This window comes from Talpa occidentalis, unplaced genomic scaffold, assembly GCF_014898055.3.
Source record: "Talpa occidentalis isolate TD23 unplaced genomic scaffold, MPIMG_talOcc4v2.1 talOcc4.14, whole genome shotgun sequence".
NCBI lineage: Eukaryota > Metazoa > Chordata > Mammalia > Eulipotyphla > Talpidae > Talpa > Talpa occidentalis.
The window spans coordinates 23,883,460-23,895,946 of NW_023601433.1; the positions used below are offsets into that span (position 1 = coordinate 23,883,460).

The following is a 12,487-nucleotide window of genomic DNA, read 5'->3' on the forward strand; positions in this document are numbered from 1 at the left end:
CTCCTCTCCTTCTGGTATTCCTATAACTCTTACATTTCCTTTCCTCATGGAGTCAGATAGTTTCCGAAGTCTTTCTTCATTCTTTTTCCTTCGTACTTCTCTTTCCTTTTCTGTTTTGGTTCTTTTTATTTCTGTGTCTTCAAGAGTACTTATTCGTTCTTCCATTTCATCTATTCTGCTTTCATTGCTTTTCCCAGAGTTCTTTAGTTCCTCCATTAATTCTTTGATCTCCTGCATTTCTTTTACTTCCCTCTTTAGGGACTCAATTTCATTCTTCTGACCATTGTTTTCCCTCTTTAGGGACTCAATTTCCTTCTTCTGATCTATCACTTTTTTAATCATGGCAATTTTAAATTCTCTTTCTGAAAGGCTCAGAAGTTCTTCCAAGCTGCTGTCGTTGCAATCTGGGGAGTGGTTTTCTTTTTGTGGTGTGCTTCTTTCCTGAGGAGTTGTTAGGTTGCGTGTGGTTCTTCTACTCCCTACTTTCTGTTTTCTAATTTGTCATATGCATTGGGACACTGTAGAGAGAAAGATCCAGAACATAAAAGTCAAACTTTGCAGGACGAAATCAGTATGCTAAAACTGGAAATAAATACAATGAAAAACCAAAACCAGAAAAAAGAGAAGACCATTGAAATTATAAAAGAAATGAATGATTTTCTGCGAAAAACAATACAACTGAATGAAGAAAGACTTGCAAAAACAATATCCCAACATTGTGAACAACTTCTTGTTCTAAAGAGTGAAAATAACTCGCTAAACACTCAATTGGAAAATGAAAAACTAAAAACCAAAACACTGAAAACAGAAGTTGAATCCTGCCGTGGTAGACTGGATGCTGCTGTACAAGATCGTGGTCAAAGTCACAAGTCCAAGAGGGACCTAGAATGCCATTTCCAAGATACAAGAGAGGAGAGAATACATTTAGAGGAGAGATTATCTCAACTACAAAGGGAAAACATGTAGCTTCAACAGCAACTAAATGTGTCTTACAACAAAGCTGACAATAAAGAGGAGACATTAGTGAATATTGGAGACCAGCTTCAGGACACTATAAAAAGGATTCAAACTGAAAATGAGAAACAATAAACAAACGATGAGTTAATTGATGAATGGCATTGTTTAAAAAAAAAGAATATATAAGTATGAAAAAGAGAAAGCAGCAAGAGAAGTAAGTATTCTATTCAGAAGAATATTTTTCAAACTTCGTGAAGGAAAACTCAAAGTAATAATTGGTTAGGGCTAAAGATTGAATCTAGTGAATATGAGAAATATACAGACTCTGATCATATTTGCTTTGTCAGCTTAGAACCATTTATTGTGTCCAGTAAATAAATATTAGGCCTGAGAGGTGCTTTACACTATGTAAAGACTTAGAGTACCTATGAAATTTTTAAAGGGTAAATAATAAGTTGTCAATAGGTACAGACTTATATCAATAACTTAGTCATACTGCTTATGTGGGGGGTGAGAGGATCCCCCAGAGACAGAGTAGGGAACCAAAGAGGCAGACCGACTGAAATACACTGCTGAGGGGAGCAGGGGGCGAGTCAGGAGTGCTCTGCTGTGCCATGTGGGTTTCTCCCTGGCCGGTCTGGGATCAAATCCATGCCTTAGAGGCTGTGGATTGCTTCACAGTGTGATGCCCAACCCCTTGTGCCACCAGGGAGGCCCAGTGAATATATCTTTTTTTTTTTTTTAGTAATTGTTTACTTTTTTAAAGATTTATTTATTTATTTATCTATTTATTTATTTATTTATCTGTTCATTCATTTATTTATTTATTTATTTATTTAGACAAGCACAGGGTATAGTCAGAAGTGCGGGAGGGTGAGAAAATTCACCAGAGCCAGAGCGGTGAGCAGAGCAGGCAGAAGGACCGAATTACACTGCTGAGGGGAGTAGTGGGCGGCAGGAGAGGTCTGCGAGCCATGCGGGACCCTCCTCTGGTTGTCGGGGAGCAGCTGGGGATCGAACCAGCGCCATGGAGGCTTCGGGCAACTTCGCAACCTAGCGCTCAACCGCTGCGCCACCGGGGAGGCCCACCAGTGAATATATCTTTAAAATGTTATTCCAGGACAGTTTGAATCTCCTCTCCTTTGTTGATTTCACGACTTAATTTGTATGCCTAAATAATTTCATCTAGTTAAGCTGATGTACTATATTTTAAGATAAGGATATTTGAAACTTTACAACTTAAATAGTGTTATTGTTATAAAAATTGCTTGTCATAATTCTCCCAGTAGAAATATTAATGAGTTTATTTTTTGGAAGATTACAATTTCAATTGAAGTGGTCTTCAAGTGTCACTACACTTGGCACAGTTTGGCTACTGGTGAATTCATTTTCTTGACGTGATCTTTGACACTATCACTGGAGGGCACCCTGAGACAAACTATCCTTCTCAGTTTTAGATTTTCTGCTCTCCAGAAAGGCATACACGTGAAATGAGGAAAGTTGCAGGAGGTGAAGGGTAGTATCATTCACAGACTGACTACAAATAAATATTGGGTTCTGCTTCTGCTTGAGGAGGTGTGTGAAAGCCCAAACAGGTAGATCTCAACACCAGTGCCTTTGTAACAGTGTTAAGGGCTTTCTTTTCCCTGGAGCTGTTTAGTTCTCTTTAGTCACCCACCAGGCAGCTGTCCTGTTCTCCCCTAGAAGTTGTTCTAAGTTAATCTTCAGCACCAAATGTTTCACTCTCAGAGGTAATGAGTGAAATGTGTAAGGATAGTGAAAGGAAATGCTTGACAATATCCCTAAAGCCCCCTCTGTCACTGCCCGCCCTCCCTGCTTTGAATTACTTATTAGAAACCCAGAAACATGGGCTTCTTTACCACAATTTTAAACCCCTAATTGTAAACAGTATGTATGCACCAACACAATTTGAGTGTTAAAACATTGTTTTATGGGAAATTCATGTTATGGCAACATTTGTTTTTAAAGTGCAAATTATTTAGGCAAAAATGAAATATTAAGGATTTGGGTTTGGCAATCTTCACATGACCATTGAGAAGCTAACAGAAGTCAATATCGAACGTCTTGAGGAGGAGACACATCACAAACATGTATTCAGCGCTCCTCCTCCGAGGCCACGCCTACTGCTATCTTGTGCAACAAGTCCACTCAATAGTCTTAATAATTGTTTTCTGCTTGACAGTTATCTTACAACAAGACAAAATTCAACAAGTTTTCCTACCTTCAACTCATGGCCTTAAAACGAAAGCATAGACACTTAACTAGGTTAGTTATATTACCTTTTGACAAATTTTATATCACCTTGTTTTCAAATCTCTGATGCAATTTTAATTTATACTTTGACAAAATTCTTAGTCATTCAACTGACTTATTTATACATGCTAAGTAAATGTCAATTACTTGTGCTAACAAAGTAGATAGAAAATTTAAAAATATAAGTCCCTGGGTCTTTCATTTTCAAAAATCACTGATGTAATTGAATTAGATGCAATGAAATCAACTCATTTAAAATTTCTTCAAAATCAGTGTTTAATCAGATCTTAGAAATTAAATATTATTGCTTGATAACCAGAAGTTTACTTTGAGATACTTTGAATTACTTTATGTTTGATTTCAGTTTGACTGTGGTTCATAAGAATTTGAAAGTTTCTCTGTACATTAACTGCCTCATTTTCTGCTAGAATAAGGTGCCAATCCAGATATTTTGACATCAGTGGCAAATCTGCGCTCCACTATGCAGTTGATAAAGTGAATCAGTCGATAATAACAAAGCTGCTTCTACACAAAGTAGATATTGAAGCATGAAACAAGGTATAGACCAAGTAACATAATATACAAAATATATGAACTGCATTTTTTTTTTTTATAGAAGCATGGAGTACAATCAGAAGCGCAGGAGGGTGAGAGAATTCAACAGGGCCAGAGCAGACAGCAGAATGGCAGATTGACAAAAAACACTGCCGAGGGGAGCAGCTAGCGGCAAGAAAGGTCTGTGCACCATGTGGGACCCTCCCACAGCGGCCAGGGATCGGACAGGTGCTCCAGAGGCTGTGCCAGCTTCGCACCCCACGCTCAACTGTTGTGCCACCGGGGAGGCCCTCAATTGCATTTCTTAAGCCACAAAACATTTTATTATCTACATCTCTCTAATATGTATGCATCCATACATTCATAGTGAAGACAATACACAAAGCCAGAAGGAGGAATATGTACGTTTTCTGCTACAACATGGTGTCAATCCAGATATTTTGGACATCAGTGGCAACTCTGTGCCCCACTATGCAGTTGATAACGAAATCAGTTGATAATAACTAAGCTACTTTTACACAAAACGAATATGGAAGCACAAAACAAGGTATAGACCAAGTAACACTATTTACAAATATATGACCCGCATTTTTTTTTTTTTTAATATAAGCACTGTGTACAGTCAGAAGCAGGGGAGGGTGAGAGAATTCACCAGAGCCAGAGCAGAGAGCTGAACAGGCAGACTGACAAATTACACTGCAGTGGGGAGCAGCGGGCTGCAGGAGAGGTCTGGCGACATGTGGGACCCTCGCTTGGAGGCTGGGGATTGAACCAGCGCTCCAGAGGTTGCGCCAGCTTTGAACCACAGCACTCAATTACTGTACCAACGGGGAGGTCCTGAATTGCATTTCTTTTGCCACAAAACATTTTATTATCTACATCTCTTTTATTTGTATGCATGCATACATTCATAGTGAAGACTATACACAAAGCCAGAAGGAGGAATATGTATGTTTTCTGCTAGAACATGGTGCCAATTCAGATATTTAGGACATCAGTGGCAACTCTGCCCCCCACTATGAAGTTGATAACGAGAGTAAGTTGATAACATCTAAGCTGCTTTTACACAAAGCAAATATTGAAGCACGAAACAAGGTAAGGACCCAGTAACATTAGTCACAAAATAAAAATATATGAACTGCATTATATATATATATATATATATATATATATATATATATACACAAGCACTGGGTACAGTCAAAAGCACGGGAGGGTGAGAGAATTCACTAGCATCAGAGTGGAGAACAGAACAGGCTGACTCACACAATACACTACTGCTGGGAGCAGCTGGTGAAAGGAGAGGTCTGTGTGCCATGTGGGACCCTCTCCCATACGCCGGGAATGGAACCTGCGATGCAGAGTTTGCGGGCAGCTTTGCAACCCAGTACTCAAATGCTGTGCCACCAGGGAGGCCCAAACTGCATTTCTTAAGCCACAAAACATTTGATTATCTGCATCTCTCTCATATGACTGCATGCATACATTCATACTGAAGACAATGCACAAAGCCAGAAGGAGGAATATGTATGTTTTCTCCTAGAACATGGTGCCTATCCAGATACTTTGGATATAAGTGGCAACTCTGCCCTCCACTATGCAGTGGATAATGAGAATCAGTAGATAAAAACTAAGCTAATTTTACACAAAGCAAATATTGAAGCACGAAACAAGGTATAGACCCAGTAACATTATTCACAAAATATATGAACTGCTTTTTTTTTTTTTGTTTTTTATACAAGCATTGGTTACAGTCAGAAGCACGGGAGGGTAGGTGAGAGAATTCACCAGAGTCAGAGTGGAGAGTACAACACGCAGATTGACGAAGTACAGTGCTGAGGGGATCAAGGGGTGACTGGAGAGGTCGGGGAGACATGTGAGACTCTTGCCAGGCGGCCAGGGATGGAACCAGTGCTACAGAGGCTGTGCCAGCTTCCCACCCCAGGGCTCAAATGCTCTGCCACAGGGGATGCCCTTCTTTGCATTTCTGAATCCACAAAACATTTTATTATCTACATCATCTCTCATATGTATGCATGCATACATTCATACTGAAGACAATATGCAAAGCCAGGAGGAGGAATATGTATGTTTTCTCCTACAACATGGTGCCGATCCAGATACAATTGGCGTAAGTCAGCAAGATATCCATATAGACGGGTATGGAGCCCTCTGAAGACCTGGAGGGACTAAAGAGTAACAGACTGCTTGTGACAATGCTGGAAGCATCATGGTGGCACAGGAGATGGACAAGATCCGGGAGCTGCGGGACAAGACCTCACCTGCAGGAGACACCCGAGAGGACCAGCCCAAGGCCACTGAGGCAGCAGAATCATTGGAGAAAGAAAGAGGATCATGATTCAGAGCTCACCAGTGCTGACACAAGGAAGAAGCCTATGAACTTGGGACTAATGGACTTGGACTGACAATCCCGGCAGAAGGCGGAGGACCTTGGCATGTTATTTTTTTTGGGAATCTGGGGGTGGCCAGTGGGTGTCAATGGCCAAAAGCAGCCTGTGTATGCCCAGCAGCTAGGCAGAGGAAAAAAGCCAAATTTGAGAAGCAAAAGCTGGTGCTAAGTTGAAAAGCCCTGAGCGGCTGTTAAGCAGCCTGAGTATGCTGAAGACAAGTGAGTCTCTTAAAATCACCTGTGGATGATGCACTGCTCGTTCTTGCCTGAGGGTGAATTGCTGAGGAACCCGTTCTTGGGGGAAGGGTGGGGAACGTGGCTTGGGGTGGAGCCCAAGCTGAAGAGAGGCCCAAGATAGGCCGCATGTAGAGTTTGGATCCCTGATCCATGCGCTTGTGCAGTGGGCTGGCCTGAGTGCAGGGGTCTGTGAGTTACATTGGTGGCTATGAAAGCCGAGTGTTGGAGCGACCTCAGACAGAAACCGTGAGGGTTGGCGATTAACCCCAACAGTAGAATAGAATCGCCAATCCCAGAGTGAGTGCATCCTGGGGGTGGATGTGGTGTGTGGCTTGTAGCCGAGACTACAGCCAGAGAAGGCCAAGAAGCCTGACGGCTCCTGGTGTGTTACAGTAGAGGCCATGAGTGGTTTCCCTGCCTCATATGAGAAAGATGTGGTAATTGTTGTCTTCCTGCCTTAATGCATATGCTTATGCACTCCCAAGGTTTTCTTGAAATGCATAAATAAAGAGCTGCTGAGACCCTCAGCAGGATGATGTCTGCACCCTGATCAGGTGTCTGCATCTCCTCACTCCCCCTCCCCATCATTCTGCAATGGAGCTGACGCAGTCCCATCCTTCAGGAAGCCCTGACACCCATTCTGCTGTGGCTGGCTCGCGACATTCACATAAGTATTATATAGCAAGTATTATATAGCAGTTGAAAAATAATACTTGACTATCAAAGTAAAAAGAACAAAAAGGATGAAAAGAAGGACAATGATAAAAAGAAGGAAGAGAATGATCTAGGTAGCCTGGCCCCGGCCAGTTCACCTTTCTGAGTCCATTTATTATAAAGCATATGTGGGTAAATTTCCTTTTTTTAAAGATAGGATTTCTGTCATGCCAAGGAAGGAAGGGAGGGGGATATGCAGGATCTCAGTGTCTAGCCAGTACAAAAGGTAGTGCTAGACTTTCAGCGAAAGTAGAGGACAAGCAATTTGAAACACATGGTGATGTCACAAGGTAAAATCTGTAATTCTTCCTTTCAGATCGAAGAACTATTAGCAGTCATTGCTTTTCTGCAAATCAAACAGGATGAGTAGTGTTCAGACCAAGGCAAGTAAAATCTCACCCTTATCAGACAAATACTGCTAAGAGGTGAATGATGTGGACAATTCAGCTTTGGTTTCTTCACAAAAGGAACGGGTTCACAAGCCTTTGTGTATGACTTGGAACATCGGTTCACACTTCATCAGATGTATGTTCCCTCACACACCCACACCAATGCATCCATGTCTTTTTCCCAGACCCCTGGGCCCCCTCCCTGTTGTGTGCAACCACTCCTACTCCCCCATCCAGTAGCACAAATTCTGTAGTACAATATCCTGGGTTTGTTTTGCTTAGGGTTGCCAGTTTTTGTTTAGTGACATTGTGGTGGAACTGTATTGCAGCAAAATACATTAATTTGTATTCATAGATGTGTACACATGGAGGGAGGTTCTGGGAGAACACAACCTTTCTGGGATTAGTCTGGGAGAGCCCTGACCTCTAGTCATGGAGAGCGAGCACTGAGCCCTCTTCCCTGGCAAGGGGTTGCAGCCCCTGGTGCTGGGGTCAAGCTCCCAGCTAGCTTGGTGTACAGCAGAAACAGAGGGTGGCTGTCTAGGGGCTTGCCCCAAATTAGCCCTGTGGAGGGCGTTACTGATAAGCATGAAAGGATGTAACTTTACTTTTGTTTTTTATTAATGAAAATTTCCCTGAGTTACCATTTCTTTTACCTACATTTATCACCACTGATTTGGGGGTTCTATCTTTCCCATGTTCCTCTTGTGTGAATGTCCCAGAGACTGCCCTGACAAACTCTGGTCTTGGGGTCTCAGTGTTCTAATATCCTAAGGGGCAGCCCTTTTAGGGCTGGGAGGCACAGGGGTCAGGGAATTGAGCTCCTGAGGGTTGCTTTCCAAGGGCACATCCTGAAGTTGTCCCATGGGGTCTGGCCGTTACCCTGGGGCATTATTAGGATGATGAGTCATGATCATCATGACTCATTTTTTTAAATAAATTATAAAATCTTCCCTATTTTGGGAAAGCCCACCTAAGTCCCTCTCTTTTACAAATAATCCACCTCCTCTCCCCTCAGTAAAGTGTTAGATACTTAGTATTGCCTCATATTCTGGACATGGAGTTGGGGAAATATGTAAACCTATTTGTTTCCATATTTGAAACTTGCTAAACATCTCTGCCCAGATCCACCCCTTGGCTTCACATGCCAGCAGCCCTAAGATTCGGCAACTCTCCTCTCACAACACAACTCTTTGGTATCTCACTTCCTTATGCTTTATCTTTACCAAAGCCTCAGAAAAAGATCAATTCTTTCTCCATTTTTAATTCCCTATAATGTATTCCCTCTTTAAGTATCAAGATAAGTGACTTTCAAATCACATACACTGAAACAGCAATCTTGGTGGTTGCCTCAGAGAGTAAACAGACATGTCTACATCCAACGTGTCAAAAAAAGAAGGGGAAGAGTGATTGTGCTCATGTATTGATTCAGCAAACATAACTGAGCATCTACAATGTACCAAGAAGTTCTCTAATGCCTGAAAATGAGTAAACAAGATGGAATCCTTGCCCTCAAGGAATTTACAGTGTTTTTATTTATTTTGGATAGACCAAAGACAAGTAAGCAGGCAATGATGCACTGACATCTGAGCCTCAGAGATAAATGGGGGGCATAGGAGTCTTTGGGGTGAGCCCCCTTCCTAGTCTGGGGGAGAGTCCAGAGACATTCAGAAGACAAATCGAAGGATCTTGGGGTGAGGGGAACAGCGGGAAGATGCATACTCTGGCAGTCAGAACATGCAGCAGGGCCGCACAGCTGGAGAAACCAGCATCATTTCAGAACATCCAAAGGGATTCAGCCTAGCTGGACAGTCCTGCAGGACCTGTCTGCAGGGAAGGCTGTGAGGGGAAAGGGAGGGGTGTGGGAAGCCCATCTCGCCTCCTCCACCACCCAGCCATTCAAAAGGAACTACCAATGCATATCTGTGCTCTGAGGCTACTTCCTGCCCTCCATTTTTTTTTTTGGTGAAAGCTCAGGCAGGATCCATTATTTTTTTTTTTTTCAGAAAATCTCAAGTAATCACCAAAGCCTCCAGTTTTAGAAGTTAGACACATTCATTTCAGCAACTAAAATGCCTAATACTGGTAGTCAGAGAACTTCATTTAAACTCCCTGACCCACCTCAAAGTGGGTGTGGTCAGCTTCTCCCAAATGCCCAGCCTTGAGCTTTTCCTCATATGCTCACCCTCCTGGCCTTGCTTCCACCCTAGCATCCAGGACAGGGACCTGGCAGAGGGGAGCTCTGACCTCAGTGCATGTTCAGGGCTGACTCTTCTTGGGGTGCTCTTGAGTGTCCCTCAGATTTCCCCACTGACCACATCTATGTGAGTGTCCCTCCAGTCAAGAGCAAAACATCTCTTCAGGCCAGCAGTGGCCTCTTCCTTTTCAGTCCAACTCCCCTCCCCACACACAGACTGCCAGGAAACTCCTGGACAGGATTTAAGATGACTTCCAGCCAGCTTCACGCCTCACCCGAAAATCTGGTCACCACAGCACAACCAGGCAGCTGGGCCCACTGCTGCGGCCCCACCCAAGGCAGCTGAGTGTGCCACTGCCCCAGCCCCCCAAAGTGGTGTCGCCCGTGGGTTGGCACCAAAACACAGCACATTGCAGACTCCCAAGGACACAACTCCAGAGCCCCATGTGGTCCTGGGTGATGGGGAACATCCTTTTTTTCTCCTCAATGTAGGGAAGGAAAGGCCATAACACTTCAAGAACTTTAAAATAAAAATAGCACCTCTGGGGCCTTTGAGAACCTCAATGATAATGTGAGTCCTTTTTAATGTCCTGGTTTGCATTTATATAAAGAGTTTGAGCTTTGACCTCAGTAAGGCAGAGATCCTGAAATTTAATAGCCCAAAATGAGGTAAGGAGTAAGAATGAGGTCCAGCATTCACACCCAGGACCCCAGAACCTGTCTGTCATGCCTCACCCCACTGCCTTGCGCAGCAGCCCCCCGAGAGAGGACAGGATGAATTTCTGGCTGCCAGCTTCCCAAAGGTTCCCCAAGAATAAGAGGCAGTACAGCTGCTGGGACCCTCAGCTGCTCCTCTCATGGTCTGTGATAGCTCCTCTTCCCCAAACCACATCCCTTTTTCCTTTTCAGGAACTGTGAAACAAAGCCGCCAGCAGGGGAAGGAAGCCTTGGTGTGGCTGAGAGTTCCCAAGTAGCTCCCACCTGCTGTCTCAGTGCCTCCATTTGCCTATGATTCTCCCTTCTTGTACATTCCCTTCTGACCACATATCTGTCCCTTGCTTCCCACTCCCCCATTTTTAGTTTTCTTCAAATCTCTATTATATGTTGGCCATTAAACCTCTACATTTCTCTTTCTAGACATAATTTTGTATCAGCGTGTGTCTACTTATTCCTTCCTAGTTTGCCAGTCAGGATCTCATTGTCTTTTATCTTGACCATCAAATCTGTGGTTTAGACAAATGTGATGGCTGAAACCTGAATCAGCCTCAGGGCCGTTGAGGATTCAGAGGAAAGAGGTAGAGCACCTTTTACCACCCAAGAGGTGACAATCAGAATCACGGCGCCCTGGAGAACTGTCTGGACAGCCCATCCCCACACTCTTCCGTAGCTGCCCTGGCCCCTGTCATTTCTTCTCTCTCCATCCCTTCAGCTATTAGCTCTGAGAAGAATGACCACTCAGGTGACTGCCCTCCTTACTCATCATCCTCAGCATCTGACTTGTTTCATTCTCCAACTGGGAACAGCAAGAAATCACCCTTTGTATTTTCTTGGAACCCCAGCATTTGTAAATGCCCAAAGGGTAAGTCTTCAGAGGATCCTCTGCCCCGCCCACCTGACCCAGCTCCCTTGTGACATCCTCCCTTCTCAATAATAGCTTTCTGGGGGCGGGGTCGGTGGGGAGTAAAGAGGGGGAAAACCCACTCTCACTTGATTTTGAATTTTCAATACTTCCAGAATTCTGGCATAAATTAAAGCTCAATAAATGTTTGTAAAAGTGATAGATATTAGGTAATCAGAGGAATAATAATCCTAAAGTATTTTTATATCTCTATTATATTAGTCAGGGGGGAGAGCCAACTTATCTGAAGGCAGGATGAGAGAGTCTGAAGGGAAAGAGGAGAAAAAGGCTACATGAATACTGAACCATGAACCCTAAAGCTGAGGAAGCTTCTCTCAATAGTTGCCGAGACTGCGCAGGTCCTCGACCACTAAGTCTGCGCCTTGAAGAGCCCTACAGAACAGCATGTTTCATGTTCATGGCGTTTATCATGGATTGAGACCATTTATTATGAGTTGAGACCAACCCCAAATCCCAGCAGATGGAAAATTGAGGCCCTGCTTTTAGATTGGCTCTTGCCAAATCCCTTTTGTCCTTGGCTAAAAATAATGTACGCATTAAATGTCTGTGCTTCGTTTCTGATATCAGTAATGTTCAAAATTGCATGGCCATAGGTTTTGTGGAAAAGTAGAGAGTCCACAAACGCTCCCATTGTAACAGGGTGGTCCCAAGGAAAGGGGGAGGTTCCCTGCCCCACCCAAGGGAGGGTGGAGCTGAGCAGGGAGAGGAGAATCTGCAGAGGAGACTGAGGAAGGAAGGAAGCAGGATGTAGCCAGGAGACCTGGAAGAGGCGCATGGAGCCTAGAGACACGTGAAGAAACTGCGCTTGTCTTTTGGTCGTGGACTGGGTGACACAGATGAGGGTGAGACCCATGGGGCGGTGACAATGGCAGCTTTTATCTTGATGTTGATTTTGCTCTTTTCCTTCTGGGTTTGTCTGGTTGTTTCTGACCCTTTTCTGTGGGTCCCCACTGGAAGATGCTTTAGACTCGTGGCAGGCCTTGGGGCCTTGCTCTGGGCCATTCCCATATGGATGGACTTTTACCCACGAGGGGACGGGTAACTTTGGGTTCTACATTTAGAAACTAGACTCTTTGCCTTACCTGCATTGTTTCCTAGTTTTATTAAAGTTCCTT

General features: G+C 43.7%; 1 long non-coding RNA gene across 2 annotated transcripts; it reads left to right on the forward strand.

Annotated features, from left to right (window-relative positions):
• Positions 1 to 224: 224 nt before the first annotated feature.
• On the forward strand, positions 225 to 7,579 carry LOC129145734 (uncharacterized). Of its 2 annotated transcripts, none has more exons than XR_008551728.1 (3): positions 225 to 1,171; positions 3,161 to 3,243; positions 3,848 to 4,418. It is a non-coding gene; the product is annotated as an uncharacterized LOC129145734 (long non-coding RNA). The 2 variants fall into 2 exon arrangements; XR_008551729.1 differs by lacking the exon at positions 225 to 1,171 and adding an exon at positions 7,464 to 7,579 and having other exon boundaries at positions 2,210 to 3,243; positions 3,848 to 4,333.
• Positions 7,580 to 12,487: the final 4,908 nt, after the last annotated feature.